Genomic DNA, 21,753 nt, shown 5'->3' with positions numbered 1-21,753 from the left:
GTACATTTCCTAAGTATAATTACTGTTCTACACATCAACTAGATTGTGGGGCTACTATTAAAAGACATTTAAATAAATTCACACACTTACAATGCACACATAACCATGATTAATATAGCGGCATAGACAACAGCAATAAGAATCGACGTATAAAACTCATCATCATCTCCGTCTTCTTCTTTGATATCACCAGACAAAACAGTGGGAAGAACCTCAATATCTGGGTGATGCAAATGCATAGATCTTGATTCTGATTCCACAACTACAAATGTGAGAACAAAACAGAACAGTGGTTAGGTGATAGGTAATTTACATCCAAATAAAAATAAGCATATTTATTACAAGTTATGGATTATAGAAAAGGTCATACTGAAAATAAAATCTGCAGATATGTTAGAGTCCTGCGGTGGGTCGAGTACCCGCAAAAAAACAGGCACCCTGCGGAATGAGGGGAGGATTTCCAGATGCGGGTATACCCGCGGGTCTGCGGAGTTGCGGGTCTCATCTAAATTTATTATCTTATGTAATATTGTCTATATTTGACTCCTTTTAAAGTTTTACAAAACGTTTTTCTATCCCGCCCACTTTTGATGACGTCACTTCCGGTGTGCAGCACCACCACTTCCTGTTTGATGGTGGTCGGCGAGTTGCGGGTCGGGTTGTGGATAAGGTGGTTGCGGGTCCGGTAGCGGATCAAAGTTTGTAAATATGCGGGTTGCTGATCGTGTCGCGGGCTGCGGTTTTGGGTCGGATCCAGGTCTTAGAAATTGGTTCCGCACAGGACTCTACTACATGTAAAGTGCTAGATAGATAAATTTTCATAGTAAATAAATTATACATACCTTTTACTATAAAGTCTGCCTTGGCAAAAGGAAATTTTGATTCTTTGGACCTCGCGGTGCAGGTATAATGTCCTGAGTCCTGACTGGTAGCATAGTGTTTAACGAAGTACGGCTCGCTGTCAACTTTCAGTGGATGGATCCTGAAATTAATTCTCTGAAAAGCAAAAAGACATGTTCAGACACACATTTGCATACTCTTTATTGTACCCTTCTATATCTTCTTATATTCTCTCCAGCAGAAGCGGCACATGCCTAAGGTGCAAAGGTAGGGCAGTGCTGGGCATTTAAATCTTCTGCTTGCATTCCCCTAGGTTCAGCCCTTATCTAACTTCAATGCACTGAATCTCCCCACTCTCTGAATATCTGCTGTGTCACTATGGGGGATTTGGTACCAGAGTTGCAGGAGGGAGTGCAGCTAGATGCTGAGTCAAGGCATTGCTCACAGTATGAGGGGAGCAGGAATTTGGGTTGATCAGGGGTGGGTATTGCTTTGCCCTCACCTGTAGGCCAGACACACAACGCTCCCATGCAAAAATATATTAAATTATAAATCATTAAATTTGCCCACTGGGGAACATGTCACAATACCTTATCATAAACATATTCGATCTCTTCTTCGATGCTGGCAAGAAACTTGATGTTGCATTTTAATCCCAAGGTTTCGTCTTCATGAATTTCTATTTGTTGAGCTAGAGGATTATAAAAAGAATTATTCATGTTAAAAGAATAAACTATTTGTTAAAATGCATGTTATTTGATGACGGTGCTAAATTTTCACATAATCGTTTTTGCATTCCGTTGTTTGTGGTAAAATAAAGTTAAATGTATACTAGATTGCACTTTTTTTCATGGATGACTGTGTTATTGGGTTTGAAATGAAAAAACAGAATAATTACTTGAACACTGCAAAACTTCATTCAGACATTTCATGTATCCTGGGCACGCATCACAATTCTTCTTGGTTTTCTTATCTGCAGAGACATTGATACAATTAGTATTTTTTATTTACTGGCACATTTGTTATATTTAACTCATGGTGTAACTGGCTCCAATGGAGGACATATCCAAAGAATAAACAGGAAAGGACAACCATTGATCAGAGCCATACAATATTAAATATATTAATACCAATTAGGAATATTTAACTTACCATAGCATGATCCTCCATGGCACACACACATGGGACATTTAGCTACCATTTCTGAAAGGAAAAAAATAGTTTATTAGTGGACAAAAACTCAGCTTTCCTAATAACTCCACTTATGGGTAAAAATGATAAAATCAGTCCTTGATGTGATTGCATTAAAAGATGAGATAGTTGCAATAGTATCAAGAAACAGTGGCTAAAATGACATCAGTTGTGAGACACCATTGAATAAATAATGCTGCTGCTGCCTTCGGCCTCGTGTTTTTATATGGTCATGAAACTCCTTGGTAACTTGTAATATCCTTATATTTTACAAGAAGGGGTATTTTATTCAATATATATATATATTCAATTCCAAGCCACAGGGTGCAGGGTCAAGAATAGTGTATATAAATCTGTTCAAAGACCTGCAATCCAATCTGTGATAAATGAATTTGCTTTTATTTTGTACATATCATACATCTGACGTTTTGGCCCACATTAGGGCCTTTTTCAAAGTTTGAGCCAAAACATCGGATGTATGATGTGTACAAAATAAAAGCAAAGTCACTTATTATGATAGCCCGCACTCCAATCTGTGATAAATTGATTGTACGTATTAATTAATTGTGTATATGTGTATATATATATATATTTTAACCATTTCAGGAAAGTAACATGAAACAATAAAAACTTACCATCGCATTTGTTTTCATTTGTGCCTCCGACACACAGTAATGTCTGTCGTTGACATGTATCACAGCTGACAATTTGTTGTTCCATAACACCTTGAATCAGAAAAAAAGATTCACTATTAGTATAAATTATGCAAATGAGAGATGACTAAAAAACAGCTGTGAGAGTTAGACAATCAGTGGTTTATTTTACATGTGTGTGTTTAAATGACTGGGACAATACATGCACAGTTTATGTTTATATTCTAAATACTGCAGTTTATTTAGACATGTCAGATTAATTTTCAGTTTAAATAAGTGGGATTAGAAAAAGAGGACTATTTGCTCGCTCTCTGTACATCCCACATGCACCAGATGTCCTAGGGATGTCCAGTTACATACAGGACAGAGCAATACATACCAGACAGGACAAAGAGCTGAAATATGTTATTTCAGTAAAGTGTGTTTTAATAAAAATATGTAAAAATGATCCTGCAATCATCAAATGGTTTGTTCACCTTTAAATTAACTTTTTGGGGCACATTTACTAAGGGTCGAAGTGAATTTTCGAATTCAAAAACTTTGAATTTCGATAGGCCAAAATTCATTTTGAATTGAAAAAACTTTGACTTCGAAAGTACTGTCTCTTTAAAAAACTTCGACTTCGACACTTCGCCACCTTAAACCTGCAGAATTGCTGTTTAGCCTATGGGGGACCTCCTATAAACTTTGGCTAAGTTTTGAGTAGTCTAAGTATTTTTTTGTAAAATCGTTCAATTCGAATGATTTCATTGATCGATCAAGCGATTTTTACTTTGATCGAAAACGGCTGTTTTCGATTGGAAAAATACTTTGACTATCAAAGTTTTTTAACTTCCAAATTCGACCCTTAGTAAATGTGCCCCCTAGTGTGATGCAAAGAGTGATATTCTGAGACAATTTGCAAATTGTTTTCATTTTTTATGATTTGTGGCTTTTAAGTTATTTAGCTTTATATTTAGCAGCTCTCCAGTTTGTTATTTCAGTGATCTGGTTGCTAGGGCCCAAATGTCCCTAGCAACAATGCATTGATTTAAATGAGACTGGAATATGAATAGGAGGGGGCTTGAATAGAAAGATGAGCAATACAAAAGAACAGTAACAATATATTTGTAATCTTTCTGTGTATGTATTCTTTAAACGGGGTCAATGACCCCCCCCCCTTTGAAAGCTGGACAGAGTCAGAAGTAGAAAGCAAATCATTCAAAAACTATAAAAAAATAAATAATGAAGACCAATAAAAAGTTGCTTAGAATTGGCCATTCTATAACATAATGAAAGTTAATTGGAAGGTGACCACCCCTTTAAGGATCAAAATATTATAATATAACACCCATAAAAATATAGTTTCACTTACCACAGTTTGAGTCATCTATAAAAAGAAAAAAAGACAAGACAAGTGTTACTACATGCAAGAGTTACGCCAGATATAACAATTTCAACATTAAAAGGCAACTAAAGCATAAATATTGTAGAGGTATAGGATCTGTTATCTGTAAACCCGTTATCCGGAAAGCTCCAAATTATTGGAAGGCCATCTACCATAGACTCCATTTTTTAAATATTTATATATATATATATACAGTATATATACTTTTTTTATTTAAATGATTTCTTTATTCTCTGTAATATTATAATAAAACTGTACCTTGTATTTATTTGTAGATAACATAATATTGTTGTTATAAGCTTATCCCCTACTTCACCCTGCTGGTGTGAAATACAGACCGGGATTCGTACAACGCATATGGATTATTACCCTCCAAAGTATGGTGGTTTATAATTAAATTATCTGTTTTGGTGCATATGTGAGTGCAATGATAAATCTAACAGAAAGCATCAGGGGCTATGGATACATTGCATTTCTTTTCTGCTTCTAGGGATCTGTTTAGAGCCAACTTACTTTTCAAATTTGGACAGGTACCTAAAAAAGGAAAACAAAAGAAAAATTATTTAGAATTGTATCTATTTCACAGTAATCACAAATATTAAAAAAACAAACTAATTAGTGCTGTTGCACAGACTCTTGAATAGAATATTAATATTGGAATAAGAAAATAAGATATTTATACAGATATATATATATATATATATATATATATATATATATATATATATATATATATATATATATATATATATATATATATAGTTACACCACTTACGTTCATTTTCAAAGATGGTAAAAATGTCGTCAACTTTCATCTTTAGCTCTTGAAACTGTACTTTCATTAATTTAACAAGATTGATTCCTAAAAAAAACAAAAAAGACAAGGCATTTACTATAATATAAACTATTAGATTTTTTTGGATCTATTAGTGGATCTGTGATTAATAAAAAGTGTTCTATTTCCCAGTGGGTGTTGGGCCCCTGTCGGTTGCCCCATTTCCGTTGCTTCAGCTTTACCAACAGATTCCTTATCCCATGATTTTATCCACCCACATCTCTTAACCAGTGTGTGTATAATTTGCATTTCACTCTTTTTCTTGTAATTTTCTGAAATTATAATTTTAATTCTACACTAAGGATGAAATTCTATGCAAAGACGGGGCCTGATGATTTTTCCTGGTTCATGGCAAACTACTATTTGACCCTGAGAACAACTATATTTAACCCACTGTTTCTGCTATTTGCTCAGATCATTCCTAATGAGGTTTAATTACCTTTTAAATTAGTGGCCTCCATAGAAATCAGCATTTTTCTATATGTCGCGTACAAGTCAGTCAGTCCGATATGATCTGTAACAGAAAGAGTTGGATATTATAATAATTTGTTTCATTTTTTAAGATTTGAGATTTAATTTTATTAAACTTAACTTACTAATGCATATATATAACATGAAGAAAAAAAAAATATATATATATATATTATATATATATATATATATAAAAAATCATGATTAAAATATGGAAAAATAGCTATACAGATACAGGATCCCTTATCCGGAAACCAGATATCCAGAAATCTCTGAATTATGGAATGGCTGACTCCCATAGACTCCATTTTATCCAAATAATCCAAATTTTTAAAAATGATTTCCTTTTTCTCTGTAAAAATAAAACAGTAGCTTGTACTTGTTCCCAACTAAGATATAATTAATCCTTATTGGAAGCAAAAACAGCCTAGTGGGTTTATTTAATGTTTAAATGAATTTCTAGTAGACATAAGGCATGAAGACCCAAATTACGGAAAGATCAGTTATCCGGAAAACCCCAGGTCCCGAGCATTCTGGATAACAGGTCCCATACCTGTATTCCAAAACTCAGTATTACAAGATTCTTATACTGCAAATAATTACCTAGTTTCCTTGTATCATATTTCGACATAATATCAGAATAGGTATCCGTGAATAATCCTTGTAATATCTCATATTGGCTCTTCTGATGCCAGTTCGCTGTTTTCAAATATTTAAAAAAATTCTCTGTAAGCTGCTCAGATCCCTTGTTGCATTTTAGACATGATAAATGTGTGAAAGTATGTATAATTGGAATAAAAAATAATAATAATAATGATAGAATAAAAAACTTCATTTTAAGATGGGAAAAATATTTTGCTTGTGCTTCTAAAGAAATACTAAGCAAAATGACCAGCTGAAATCACACAGCTGACACCTGCTGGATCCCATTGTGATGTCATAATGTATTGCAATTGGTCGTCTTGTTTGCTTTATGATGTCATAATGCATGACAATAGCTAGTCTGCACTGCTTGGTAATGTCATAATGCATGATAATAACTGGTCTGAACTGTTATGGATTGTTTAATAAATAATAATAACCCTGTTATTGCTTGTTTAATAAATAAAAATAGAATACAAAACTTCATTTTAAGATGAAAAAAATGATTTTGCTTGTGCTTCTAAATAAATACAAAGCAAAATCATCATCTGAAATCAAGCAGCCGACGCCTTACTTGGATCCCATTGTGATGTCATAATGTACCATAATAACTGGTCTAAACTGGTTGAAACCTATTATGGGTTATTTAAGGGCAAGTGCCTTCTAAAACCATTGTTTAACCATTGCCTTACAGAAATGTTTTTGCTGTAGCTATTAATAATTCTGTGTGGAAACTTTTTATTTATATTTTCTACTTGCAGACAATTGTCGTTTTTGATCAGGCAACTGTTTCAGCAGCACATTGTCATATCCAACGTTCAGTCACTTTATAAATATCAGCCATTTAATCTTTACTTGCAGATAATTATGTTTCCGTCAGTGTGTGCTTTGACAAGTAGAGCAATGTGGCTGATTACCAAAGCCATATTTGATAGGCTCTTAAATGCGCACCTATTTTACATCTGCACATGAATTGCAAAATGTCTAAAATTCCCTTACAGCGGTTTTTATTAGGCAGCTTCATTTTAACCTGCCCCTTTTGGGTGATTCTAAATTTATATTCAAAGGCACCATCAGATACTATAATAAATGTATTTAAATAAGTATTTACAATGTTTTATTTGTTATATAATACACAAGAGTCATGAATATTGTATAGAATACTGTAGTGCTTAGTGATAGGGTTTCCACCTCACCCCTTTAAAACCGAACACATATGGAATCCACAGCCTGCATGGCTAATTAGCAATTCATTTAGATGCATGCTGCTGACTGAACGGATTTATGTGCAGCCATGCATCTAAATAAATTGCTAATAGCCATGCAGGCTGTGTATTTCATATGTGTTCGGTTTTAAATTGGTGAGGTGGCAACCCTACTCTGTCATTGGTTATAATTGATGTTTAAAATTTTATTTTTTACATGATTCAGTAAAAATTGTGTACTATAAAAAAAATGACCCTCTGTAATTAGGATATTAGAATTCACATTAGATTTCTGTGACTTGAATAAAAGCAACTTTGCCTTTGTTTATACCAGAACTCCTGGGTTATTTTTAATTTCCTTATATTTTACAATACAGGGTACATTGTTCTTTGTATAATCACTAGTGAATGAACAAATAGCTATATACAAAACATGTACTACAGTTAGTACACACTAAGGGGCAGATTTATCAAGGGTCGAATTTCGAAGTGGAAAATACCTCGAAATTCGAGCATAGAATAGAATGGTCTGACATTCGAAGTCGGAGGATTTTATTCATTGTGCGATCGTATTCCGATCGTACTTCAAATCGTTCGATTCGAACTATTTTATCGTATTTTCCTTCGAATATAAAAAATTTTGAAAATTGCTCTGGAAGGTCCCCATAGGCTAACACAGCACTTCGGCAGGTTTAAGTTGTCAAAGTATTGAAGTCGAAGTTTTTTTAAAGAGACAGTACTTCGATTATCGAATGGTCGAATAGTCAAACGATTTTTACTTCGAACCGAAGTCAAAGTAAATTCGAAGTCGTAGTATCCTATTCGATGGTCGAAGTATTCAAAAAATTACTTTGAATTTCGAATTTTTTAACTTCGAAAATTCCCTCAAATTCACTTCGACCCTTGATAAATCTGCCCATTATACACTGCTAATAATTACCTAGCTCCTTTGTATTGTATTTAGACATACAGAAAAAAAGAAAATCGTTGTTAAAACATAACATGGATAAAATGGAGTCTAGGGGAGACAGGATTTCTGTAATTTGAAGGTTTCTGGACAACAGGTCCCATGACTGTATATATAAATACACACCTATCTAAATAATACCAGCCAGCCTGCAAGTAAAGTTAAAAGCATTAGCAAACCATAAAAGAGCATAAAGGGTAAGAATGATTTTTGTACAGACAGGGGGTTATTACACTGCAGTATAATAGCAACAAAGGCCCAAAATCTTTATGTAACTATTTCACTGTTTAAATGTTATTTATTGATTGAACTGTAAACCTATACAAACTAGATAATAACCTTCTCAATAGATATTTGGATGATTTTCAGTCTTCTCTCTGATCCATTTCATTGTATGGAATCTGGACCATGACGGGGCATTACAAGTAAACCTTACACTTCCCTGGCTTCTTCACATGGTGTAACATTACTCTGCCTTTGCTTGAATGTCCTGCCATTTTACCAGCACGTGCTACCTTGCCTCTGTGGATTTTTGAATATTAACCCAGTGTTTGCTTTTTGTGTTAATACATCGGTTCTGTTTGTTTGCTGCAAGAAACACCTGGCACCCTTTATTTTATTTTTATGCACAGTAGCATATGTAAGCTGTAGTTCAACGACACCTTTCCTTCATACCTTCCACATAGTGAAGGCCATGTCTTGTGTGTTAACAATTGTAACCCTTGCTATATTGTACATAGCTTGACATAACCTAATATAGCCTGTCATGTCTCCAGCATAAACTTCTACCATGCTATCATATTTCACAATTCATTCGCTCGGACACTTGTTGTAAGTGCACAAGGTCACTTCCTGTATTTGTTCTGCACCTCCACATGGCTTATGGCAGAACTGCATTTGAACTAATCAGGCTACCATACTCCCAACATGTGACCTAAAACAGTGCCATGTGAGAGCTAGGACTCCATTTTACAGCTCGTGGTGTGGAAGAAGCATACAGTTTATTCTCTCCTCACAGCAGCATCGTTGGTAAGCAAAATAGTTGCACCAAATCACCTCCACAGCTGCCAGCACCCCCTAGAGACATTGCTGCATATACATTCATGGCAACTAGCGTTTTTTTCATGTTGCAGTTTATATGCGTATTTTTTATATTATTGCTCATTGCAAACATACTCATTGTGCTTTCTGTATTTGTTACAGTTTCAACTCTCCACTCAGCTTTCTATCTATTCCACTTGCCTATCCAGTAAAATCTACAGGCTCCAAGCTCAGTCTCTTTATTGGATTTAGGGGAGGTTTAGCTGCATGTCGAACTACACACTGCCCCAGGGTAATACGTAGAGAGGACAGAACATAGCCCAAAATAGCATTACATCTGTTTGGGGTTTTTCAAGTTTAACATAACTGTTCTCTGATATTTTATTTACCTGACAGAACCAGTGGTAGTCTAGTTCTGACTCCTCAAATAAGAGGCATAAAGAAAAATCTGGAAACCTACTGTTACTGGCTATCCGCTGCAGTTGTCTTTTGGGTGACCTTTACTTGAGGATGACACTATTATGAAATAAACACACGCAAGCTTGGGGACTCACTCTGCTCATGAAAAACAATACTATAATAAACCATTATTTATATTGAGTGTGGGGTCTGATCTCTCTCACTTGACCAACCCAGGTAGCAGTAGTAGGAGCCACTATACACATGAAGGTTTTAAAATCTGGTAAATTTGCATCATGTTGTAGTCTAGTAGGTGCACATTGTATATGGATGTAAAATTCATTAGGTGGAGTGGCCACAAAAGGGGCGTGGTAAAAAAATTGGCACGCTCAGCACGGCAAATTTTTTTGTCCCTCTTTCTGTTTCCAGAATGTAGGGAGGTGTGCCTAGGCTTGCCACCTTTTCTGAAAAAGATTACCTTCCGGGGGCGAGCACAAAAAGGGGGTGGGTTGTGGTGCAAAAAGAGGCAGAGCCACACATCATGATGCAAAAGGGGCGGAGCAACATTGCACAATGTCCAGAACAGTGAAAAAAAGGTGAATTGGGGGCGGGCCAAGGGCTTTTTTAAGGGTATTACAAATTACCGGCAACTGCATTGCCGGTAAATTTGTAATACCGGCCCCGGTCTTGGAAGGTGTTTTACCGGCTAGGCCGGTAAGATACCGGCCGAGTGGCAACCCTAGGTGTGCCTAATTTGCCTCATCTAGGGTGGAGGGAAAACACAAAAAAGTCAAATAATGCAGAAAAATCTCATCCCTTGCTGCATGAAAAAGCATAGACTCAGAAACAGTAATTGCTTCAAACTTCCTGATCAGTCTTCAGTGTTTCTGCTTTACATTGCTTATTTTACTGGCTGGAAATTTAAATTTCCCTCTTAAGCTGTTGGTGCACTTCTCTCCCTTCCACTGCAGATATTATTTTTGGGAGTCACTCTGATTTGTCCTTTACCTTCAATCACCTGCTGTAACAGCTCAGTCACCTGCACCTACATTTTACTTGCCCTTTGACATGTAAAAGCATTGAAATGCACCCAAGGAGGTGACCTGGGTGTGTCTGTGGTTAGTATAGGATTGACTTGGGCACAACAAGGAAGTCAAACTCTGTTTATAATACAACCAAGTTGGTAGGAAGTGCTGGGAGAGAGAGAATCGTCAGAGTGAAAGCAAGGTGCTGCAAGGTCCCAGGTGCTACTGTGTGTGAAATAAGAGTGGGAACCCCAGTGGCAGAAAAGTGCTCTCTATTTAGGGTGCGCAAGGAAAGGGGGTTCATGTCAGGGCTCTGAAGAGCAAAGCGTGCTCTTCTCAAGGTACAGAAAAAAGGGAGTCCTTCTCAGGAACATACTGTAAGCGGGAATCCCCCCAACGGCTCAGAGATAAAATCATCTGTTAGTTTGTGTGTGTCCTGGCTGGCAGGCTGTATATATCTAGGGTTGCTATCTGGCCGGTATTTTACTGGCTTGGCCGGTAAAAATGATGGTTGATCCCAATGCTATTAATAGGGAAACAAGATAAATATATAGGAAGGCCAGTATTTTTTTTCCAGAAAAGGTGTATCACTTTTTCATGATGTTCGTAGAGTTGAGTTAACCTTTGATAAATAGGCCTCCACGTTTTGAATTAAATTGTATTTTTGTATTAATTTGTTATTATTTAATGTGTTTTTTAATTTACAACATTGCACAAATAGCTCTTTAAAAAGCTCCCATGTACACACAGAGCTTGCTGCTTTTTTATATAATGGAGGAATACACCACACTTTTTCTGGCCACTTTATAATTAAATGATAATGTTATACAAAGAAGTCTATGGAATCTCAAGGTGGGTGGAGAACTGATTTCATTGTAGGACCTTGTCCAACCCCAGGGACCTGTAAGGGATGTCGGCTATTTCTTTTCTTTATATACATATTTCTTTTTTACATATACATTCCTTGCATGGCTGACTACATTGGTGATATTGAGCCTATATTTTAATGTATTAATAAATGCTCACATCCATTTACTGCATGTCTGCTGGCTACTTAGAGAAAACCATGGCATGTTGGAAACTCTACAATACACATTAACAAAATAAAATAAGGCTTGGTTAAAAGTATATTATGCCTCATTCAAACTAATTTGGTTTGTTACCAAGTTAGTAGCATTTTATTGTTTAACTTGACTTCTAAATTAAACAATGTCCTAGGGGGGTATTTACTAAAACTTGACCTAACTCACATTCATGAATTTAACGAATGTATCAAGAAATCAGCTAGAAAAATTTGGTGTGCGAAAAGTCTTAAAAAAAGGTATGACAATTCAAATCATACAAACTAACGCCCGAAGTGCTCGTTTTTTTTTTACTTGTTGTCCGAAAACCAAGACCTTTTCGGATTATTGTATGAAAACAATGCAGATCACAATGTACAGAAACTTCTTTAGGAACAAAAACCATTGACTTCTACATAAGCTTTACAGGTTTTATTTAGGTTGTCGGATTCAAATTTTTAGCAGTTTTGTGGTATAATAAAAAATTTGAGTTTTCCCATTTAAAAGGCAGACTAGAAAAAAAAATGAGGTTTGATAAATAGGCTGCTTTATGTACACAAGAGTGGTATTAAATTAAAAAGTTATCTTTTATTTAACATAAATTCTGTTAAACTACAATATGCTTGGATTAAATTTTCGTAATTTTTATTACATATGATTCTTTGACATGAGATATAAATCTGTCGGTTGAGTGGTCAGTGCCATTTGGACACACAAACCAATGGCTGAAATAATCCTTGTCTAATTATTGTGTCCTCATATTAAGAGATATTGTATTTGGCCTTACCAGTTCTTATTGGCTCTAAGACAGTCCAACGCAACTTATTTCACATATAAAATTTCTTGGCATCCCTTACAATTACGAAGTGGGGGTTCCACACATGAAGTGGTATCCGTTGGCTAATGATATTAAAGCTTTCTCACTAGCGATGAACAATTTTATTTCTCCATTCATAGATTTGTGGAAAAATTTCACATTTCGCCATAGGCAGATTTTTTGACAAAAATCTATTAAAAAAAAAATTCCTGAGAAAAAATGCCCATTCACTTCACTGCATTGAGTGAAAAAAAAAATGCCCATTCACTTTAATGCATTTAGAGTGAGAAAAAACACCCACTGACTTGCTTTTGGAGTGAGAAAAAAGTTAAAAAAATTAATGCAATTGGAGTATGAAAAAGGTCTCCCATAGACTCTAATATGTTTTGTTACAAAAAAATTGCAGCAAAAAAAAAAGTCAGCCATAGACTTCAATGCTTTTCACACATTTTTCAGCACTTTCACAATTTTTTTTGGCAAATTAAAACGGGGCAAATTCACTCATCACTATTTCTGACCATCATACCCAAACTGTGGTCATTAAATAAACCCAATACCATCAAGTACAAGGTCTTGTTTTATTATTACAATACTAGTAATTGCTAATATTGCTAAAATCTCTAAAAATGGACTGTGAAAGATGACCTCCCATAATTTGGAGCTTTGTGGATAATGGGTTTCCCGGATACTGGATTTCATATCTGTACCTCAAAAATTACGGGCAAACATTACGAAGATATTTCTAGGAAAATAAGGATCGAGGTCTATGAATTAGGTCCTTATATTTACCGATTGCATTGCACAAGACTGCATTAAAGGGATACAAATTATGGGATGGCCATCTCCATTTTAATGAAATAATTAATTGTTTTTAAAATGATTTCCTTTTTCTCTATAATAATAAAACAGTACCTTGCACTTCATCCCAACTAATATATAATCAATTCTTATTGAAGGCAAAACAATCTTATTGGGCTTATTTAATTTTTCAATGTTTTAAAGGAGAAGGAAAGGCTAAAAATAAGTAAGCTTTATCAGAAAGGTCTATATAAATACACCAGTAAACCCTCAAACTAATGCTGCTGAGTCCTCTGCCAAAACAAAACACCACATTTATTTCCTGTGTACACATGGGCTTCTATATCAGACTTTCTGTTTTCAGTATAAACCTCCAGGGCTAGGGCTTGAGCATGCTCAGTTTGCTCCTCTCTCCTTCCCTTCCCCCCTCTCTCCTCCACTCCCTATTGTAATCTGTGAGCAGGGAGAGACTCAGGCAGGAAGCAATGTCACAACAAGCTAATATGGCAGCTGCTATCCTAAACAGAGAGAACTTATAGAGCATTTTGCAGAATAAATATAGTGTTATAGCTTGCACTACTGTGGCTAATCTATTGGTAATAAACCACTTCAGTAGTTTTCAGCAACATTTAACATGTTTAAGTGTTTAACTGTTTTAATGGTTAAGGATTTATTTATAGGCTCTGTGAGAGATGTTATCAATTGTGATATTAGTGAGATCTTTACTTGGAATGCCAATGAACAATTAACAGAAAAGTCAAAAGGACAAGTATCTATAAAAATATATAGGTTTTTATTAATATATATGAGATATTTTATATCAAATTACAAAAAAGTTAAATTACAAAGTCATTTGAAATAGTTAATTTAAAATGATATATTTTCATCAAATAAAATAATAAGCCTCATATATGTATATATATTATCAAATTATATAAATAAATATTTTGTAGAGCTTCTGTCCGTAGCTTCTTCCATATCTTCTGGATATCTTCTGCAGATTTCACTACTTGCCGCTACTCTGATTATTACTAAGAACAGTTTGATCAACATTCAGTTTTAATTCATCTTCTTCAATAAGGGACGTCATGATATTCACAATCGTATGCGTTCGCTTAATGTCTTTCATATGATTTGCAACTTCTTTGATGTCTTTCAAACGTTTTTTCCGAATCATTAAGATTATTGCACTGAAAGAGCAAAAAAAAAAAAAAAAGTGCCTTGTTAGACCTATATTTGACTCATTGGACATCATTAGTATTAGCATTTTCTGTCATTATTGGTTTCTAACAATGTAAAATATTATGTTTTATCCAAATACATGGCTTGGTGATAGTATATAAAAATGTCTATTTCTAGAACTGAATTGTTTGCTTCTTGGCTTTCTTTTATTGTTAATGGCCAATTTGGTTATTTTTTGCTGATTCTGGACCATATAACTGACACATGTTCATATTCTACTTGGCAGCGTGGACTCTCAGCCTGCTGTGTTTTTCTTACCTTTACAAGCAGTTATCTAATCCAGACTATTCCCAACGCTCCAAAAGCTAACATTTAGCCTGGAAAGCCCTAGGGCAATGGGGAGATTTGTCACCCACGTTAAGAATTTGCTACCGTGGTTGACAAATCTACCAGAAAATACCTTGCCATTCACTAACCTGGTAATCACCACAAGTAAATGACATTACTCATGGCAATTTGGTTATTGCGGGAAAATGCCTGTTCTCTCATTTTATAAAGGGTCAAAAATCTCGCCATATTTCATTGCACTATGGGAGCTTTTATTTGCAATGAATTAAAAAAGATGTCCTACAGTACATTTCCTAAGTATAATTACTGTTCTACACATCAACTAGATTGTGGGGCTACTATTAAAAGACATTTAAATAAATTCACACACTTACAATGCACACATAACCATGATTAATATAGCGGCATAGACAACAGCAATAAGAATCGACGTATAAAACTCATCATCATCTCCGTCTTCTTCTTTGATATCGCCAGACAAAACAGTGGGAAGAACCTCAATATCTGGGTGATGCAAATGCATAGATCTTGATTCTGATTCCACAACTACAAATGTGAGAACAAAACAGAACAGTGGTTAGGTGATAGGTAACATCCAAATAAAAATAAGCATATTTATTACAAGTTATGAATAGAAAAGGTACATCATACTGAAAATAAAATCTGCAGCTGTATACTACATGTTAGAGTCCTGCAGCAGGTCGGGTACCCGCAAAAAAAACAGGCACCCTGCGGAATGAGGGGAGGATTTTCAGGTGCGGGTATACCCGCGGGTCTCATCTAAATTTCTTATCTTATGTAATATTGTCTATATTTTACTCTGTTTGAAGTTTTACACAACTTGTTTCTGTCCCGCCCACTTTTGATGACGTCACTTCCGGTTATCAGCACCACCACTTCCTGTTTGATGGTGGTCAGCGCGTTGCGGATAAGGCGGTTGTGGGTCCAGTACCAGATCAAAGTGGGTAAATATGCGGGTTGCGGTTCGTGCCGCGGGCTGCGGTTTTGGGTCGGATCCAGGTCTTAGAAATTGGCCCCGCACAGGACTCTACTACATGTAAAGTGCTACATAGATAATTTTCATAGTAAATAAATTATACATACCTTTTACTATAAAGTCTGCCTTGGCAAAAGGAAACTTTGATTCTTTGGACCTCGCGGTGCAGGTATAATGTCCTGAGTCTTGACTGGTAGCATAGTGTTTAACGAAGTACGGCTCGCTGTCAACTTTCAGTGGATGGATCCTGAAATTAATTCTCTGAAAAGCAAAAAGAAATGTTCAGACACACATTTGCATACTCTTTATTGTACCCTTCTATAGCCTCTTATATTCTCTCCAGCAGAAGCGGCACATGCCTAGGGTGCAAAGGTAGGGCAGTGCTGGGCATTTAAATCTTCTGCTTGCATTCCCCTAGGTTCAGCCCTTATCTAACTTCAATGCACTGAATCTCCCCACTCTCTGAATCCCACTCTCTGAATATCTGCTGTTTCACAATAAACACGCAGGGCTTTGCCCGCACGCATTGAGCTCTGAGTGCCGGTTTTCTTCTTGCTAAAAGAGTCAAGGCATTGCTCACAGTATGAGGGGAGGAGGAATTTGGGTAGATCAGGGGTGGGTATTGCTTTGCCCTCACCTGTAGGCCAGACACACAACGCTCCCATGCAAAAATATATTAAATTATAAATCATTAAATTTGCCCATTAGGGAACATTACCTTATCATAAACATATTCGATCTCTTCTTCGATGCTGGCAAGAAACTTGATGTTGCATTTGAGACCCAAAGTTTCGTCTTCATGAATTTCTATTTGTTCAGCTAGAGGATTATAAAAATAATTATTTATGTTAAAAAGAATAAACTGCTATTTGTTAAAATGCATGTTATGTGGCGACGGTGCTAAATTTTCACATTATCGCTTTTGCATGTCTTTGTTTGGGGTAAAATAAACTTACTTTGCTCACACTAAGGGAGTTATTTACTAAACTCCGAATGCAAAAATCTCGTAAAGTTTATGATTTTTTTTAATGAATTCCGATTTTTTTTTTTAAAAAAAAAATAAATTTTTTGGAAATGTATTAAACCCCAAGGATGGAAAAGTCTGAATCAGAAAATCCAGCATCTCAGACCTGTCGAGGTTACATATAAGTCAATGGGCGAAGTCCCAATGATTTTTTGATGTGCGCTGGATTTCATGCAATACACCGAAGTTTCCGAAAAAATCTTGAAAATCGGATGAAAAATTTGAAAAAAATAGTGAAAATCAGATTTTTCACGCAAAGCTAATTTTTGGGACAATATAATAACAAATAAGCATAAAAAACCCGAGCCGATTTGATCAGAGTTTGTAGCAGAAAATATTGAGATAAATTCGGACTTTTATAAATAACCCCCTTAAATATAAATTAAATTGCACTTTTTTCATGACTGTGTTATTGGGTTTGAAATGAAAAAACAAAAACAGAATAATTACTTGAACACTGCAAAACTTCATTCAGACATTTCATGTATCCTGGGCACGCATCACAATTCTTCTTGGTTTTCTTATCTGCAGAGACATTGATACAATTAGTATTTTTTATTTACTGGCACATTTGTTATATTTAACTCATGGTGTAACTGGCTCAAATGGAGGACATATCCAAAGAATAAACAGGAAAGGACACCCATTGATCAGAGCCATACAATATTAAATATATTAATGCCAATTAGGAATATGTCAGATAACTTACCATAGCATGATCCTCCATGGCACACACACATGGGACATTTAGCTACCATTTCTGAAAGGAAAAAAAACAGTTTATTAGTGGACAAAAACTCAGCTTTCCTAATAGTATAGTATATATATATATAAACATGAAACAATAAAAACTAACCATCGCATTTGTTTTCATTTGTGCCTCCGACACACAGTAACGTCTGTCGTTGACATGTATCACAGCTGACAATTTGTTGTTCCATAACACCTTGAATCAGAAAAAGAGATTTGACATTAGTATAAATTATGCAAATGAGAGATGACTAAAAAACAGCTGTGAGAGTTAGAGAATCAGTGGTTCATATTACTACATGCGTGTTTAAATGACTGGGACAAAACATGTACAGTTTGTGTTTATTATGGGGCAGACTTATCAAAGGGTCGATTTGAAAATTAGAATTTTTAAATTCGAATTTTCGAGTTTATTTTGGTGTAATTCAACTAGGGAATAGTCCAAATTAGAATTTGATTTGAATTCAATTCGAGTTTGCAGGTTGATCCTATTCACCAGAATTTAAATTTTTTTTACATTTTTTAAATAAATTTTGATTGAATTTTTTTTCTTCAAATTTCGAGTTTATGGGAGTTTTTAGAAACTCCCATAAACTCTAAATTCGACCTGTGATAAATATGCCCCTACGTGTCAAGTACTGCAGCTTATTTAGACATGTCAGATTCATTTTCAGTTTAAATAAGTGGGATTAGAAAAAGAGGACTATTTGCTCGCTCTCTGTACATCCCACATGCACCAGATGTCCTAGGGATGTCCAGTTACATACAGGACAGAGCAATACATACCAGACAGGACAAAGAGCTGAAATATGTTATTTCAGTAAAGTGTGTTTTAATAAAAATATGTAAAAATGATCCTGCAATCATCAAATGGTTTGTTCACCTTTAAATTAACTTTTAGCATGATGTGTATAGTGATATTCTATTTCAGTGATCTGGTTGCTAGGGTCCAAATTTCCCTGGCAACAATGCATTGATTTAAATGAGAGACTGGAATATGAATAGGAGGGGGCCTGAATAGAAATGAGCAATTCAAAGTAACAATATATGTGTAATCTTTCTGTGTATGTATTGTTTAAATGGGGTCAATGACTGGAGAGTGTCAGAAGAAGAAAGCGAATCATTCAAAAACTATAAATAAATTGAAACCAATTGAAAAGTTGCTTAGAATTGGCCATTCTATAACATACAAAAAAATGTATTTGATGGTGACCACCCCTTTAAGGATCAAAATATTATATAAATATAGAACACCCGTAAAAAATGTAGTTTCACTTACCGCAGTTTGAGTCATCTATAAAAAGAAAAAAAGACAAGACAAGTGTTACTACATGCAAGAGTTAAGCCAGATATAACCATTTCTACATTAAAAGGCAACTAAAGCATAAATATTGTAGAGGTATAGGGTCTGTTATCTGGAAACTCGTTATGCGGAAAGCTCCAAATTATAGGAAGGCCATCTCCCATAGACTCCCTTTTAATATATTTATATATATATATATTTTTTTTTATTTAATATATTTTCATATAAATGATTTCCTATAATAATAAAACTTTACCTTGTACTTGATCCCATCTAAAATATAATGAATCCTTGTTTGGGTTAGTTTAATGTGTTTTTTAGTAGACAAAGTATGGAGATCCAAATGACAGAAAAACCCCTTACCCAGAAAACCTTAGGTCTCGAGCATTCTGGATAACAGGTCCCATATCTGTAGTACATAACACTAGCTGCTTATATGAATGGGTGTTTGGTGAGGGCTTGAAGCTAGCAGGAGACCACTAATTAGCATAAAGTTGGAGTGAATCTGGGAATCCTATTTATTTGTAGATTACAGAATATCGTTGTTATAAGCTTATCCCCTACTTCACCCTGCTGGTGTGAAATACAGACCGGGATTCACACAACACAGTTATATGGATAATTACCCTCTAAAGTATGGTGGTTTATAATTAAATTATCTGTTTTGGTTCATAAATGAGTGCACTGATAAATCTAACAGAAAGCATCAGGGGCTATGGATACATTGCATTTCTTTTCTGCTTCTAGGGATCAAAATGTAATACAGTATGCTATACATAATAATTATTACCATAGTGTTTAGAGCCAACTTACTTTTCAGATTTGGACAGGTCCCTAAAAAGGAAAACAAAAGAAAAATTACTTGGAATCGTATCTATTTCACAGTAATCACAAATATTCAAAAATGACTTAATTAGTGCTGTCACACAGAGTCTTGAATAGAATATTATAATATAATTATTATATTATTATAATTTGATATTGGAATAAGAAAATAAGAGATATATATATATATATATATATATATATAGTGTAAGATATGGGTGTCTAAAGGGCACGATATTGTGTGTATTTCACCAATCAAAACTCCAGTGGTGCTGCAGCAAGTAAAGCTGTGGAAATTCTGAACCAGCTTGGTAAAAGCTGGATTAAGGGTCCCTGGAGTGGATGGAGTGGGCAGGGTTGGCTTCCATCCCTTGCTCCATGTAAGGGTTTTGCAGCTGCCAAGCTAAAGGCAGTTAAGAGTTAATTAAGGATAGTTAAAAGGAGGTGTGGAGCAACACCCCAGGGCTGCTGCTTCCCCATAGAGACCTCCTGGAGTGAAGGAGGGTGAGGGGCCATGGAAAGGAGTGCTTGTGAGCACCAGGGAACAAGAGTGATTCCCCTGAGTTGTCGATCGCTCCAATAGTCTGGAGAGAGGACAAGAGAAACCACTCCCAGGAGACAAGAGTGTCTCAAGTGTGCCCAGAGAGGATTCTGGGATTTGTGGTCTGCTGAAAGCCATTAAGGGCTAAACTCAACTGTGAGTAAAGTGAACACCAGTGAGGGTGTGAAGCTGGACTGTTATTGCTATGATGTGACTGACGCATATGTGATTTCCCCATGTGAAGCCAGTGGGCTGAAGATTTTGTGTTTTTTGCAAATAAAAGCCAGCAAAGCGGCAATTTGAATTCTTTAAGGTGGTCAGTCTCCATTTATGTGCTAAAATCTGTGCTGGGGCCTAGGGTTTTGCTACCGGAAGCTCACAGTATAATAAGATATGTATACAGAGATTTATATATATATATAGTTACACCACTTACGTTCATTTTCAAAGATGGTAAATATGGCGTCAACTTTCATCTTTAGCTCTTGAAACTGTACTTCCATTAATTTAACAAGATTGATTCCTAAAAAAACAAAAAAGACAAGGCATTTACTATAACATAAACTATTAGATTTTTTTGGATCTATTAGTGGATCTGTGATTAATAAAAAGTGTTCTATTTCCCAGTGGGTGTTGGGCCCCTGTCGGTTGCCCCATTTCTGTTGCTTTAGCTTTACCAACAGATTCCTTATCCCATGATTTTATCCACCCACATCTCTAAGGGCTCTTACTCATGAGCGTTTTTACCTGTGCTCCCCTGTGTTCCATTTTTCGGCGTTCAGCCGCAGGGGAGTGCAGGAATAGACGCATTTCATTATTTCAAATGGGGCTGTACTCACACAGGCGCGTGTAGGCCCCGAACGCAGGAAAAAATGCAGCATGTTGCGTCTCAACCTGCGTTCACCCCTTTTTCTTGTAATTAAAATTATAATTTAAATTCTAAACTAAGGATTAAATTTTATGCAAAGACGGGGCCTTATGATTTTCCCTGGTTCATGGCAAACTACTGTTTGACCCTGAGAACAACTATATTTAACCCACTGTTTCTGCTATTTGCTCAGATCATTCCTAATGAGGTTTAATTACCTTTTAATCTAGTGGCCTCCATAGAAATCAGCATTTTTCTATATGTCGCGTACAAGTCAGTCAGTCCAATATGATCTGTAACAGAAAGAGTTGGATATTATAATAACTTGTTTCATTTTTTAAGATTTGAGATTTAATTTTATTAAACTTAACTTACTAATGCATATTTATAACATGAAAAAGAAAATTATACAAACACACACACATATATATATATATATATATATATATATATACACACATGATTAAAATATGGAAAAATAGCTATATTCCAAAACTCAGTATCACAAGATTCTTAAACTGCAAATAATTACCTAGTTTCCTTGTTTCATATTTCGACATAATATCAGTATAGGCATCCGTGA

At 35.4% G+C, this 21,753-nt stretch overlaps 1 long non-coding RNA gene across 1 annotated transcript; it reads right to left on the bottom strand.

The window, feature by feature from the left end:
- Positions 1 to 14,439: 14,439 nt before the first annotated feature.
- LOC108695864 lies at positions 14,440 to 16,208 on the bottom strand. The gene is made up of 3 exons (XR_005962666.1): positions 15,967 to 16,208; positions 15,237 to 15,408; positions 14,440 to 14,522 (listed from the first exon to the last, which is right to left on the bottom strand). It is a non-coding gene; the product is annotated as an uncharacterized LOC108695864 (long non-coding RNA).
- Positions 16,209 to 21,753: the final 5,545 nt, after the last annotated feature.

Source organism: Xenopus laevis, chromosome 7L, assembly GCF_017654675.1.
Source record: "Xenopus laevis strain J_2021 chromosome 7L, Xenopus_laevis_v10.1, whole genome shotgun sequence".
NCBI lineage: Eukaryota > Metazoa > Chordata > Amphibia > Anura > Pipidae > Xenopus > Xenopus laevis.
Note: the sequence above shows the minus strand (reverse complement) of the source record. Positions and strands in the feature narration are given on the sequence as shown.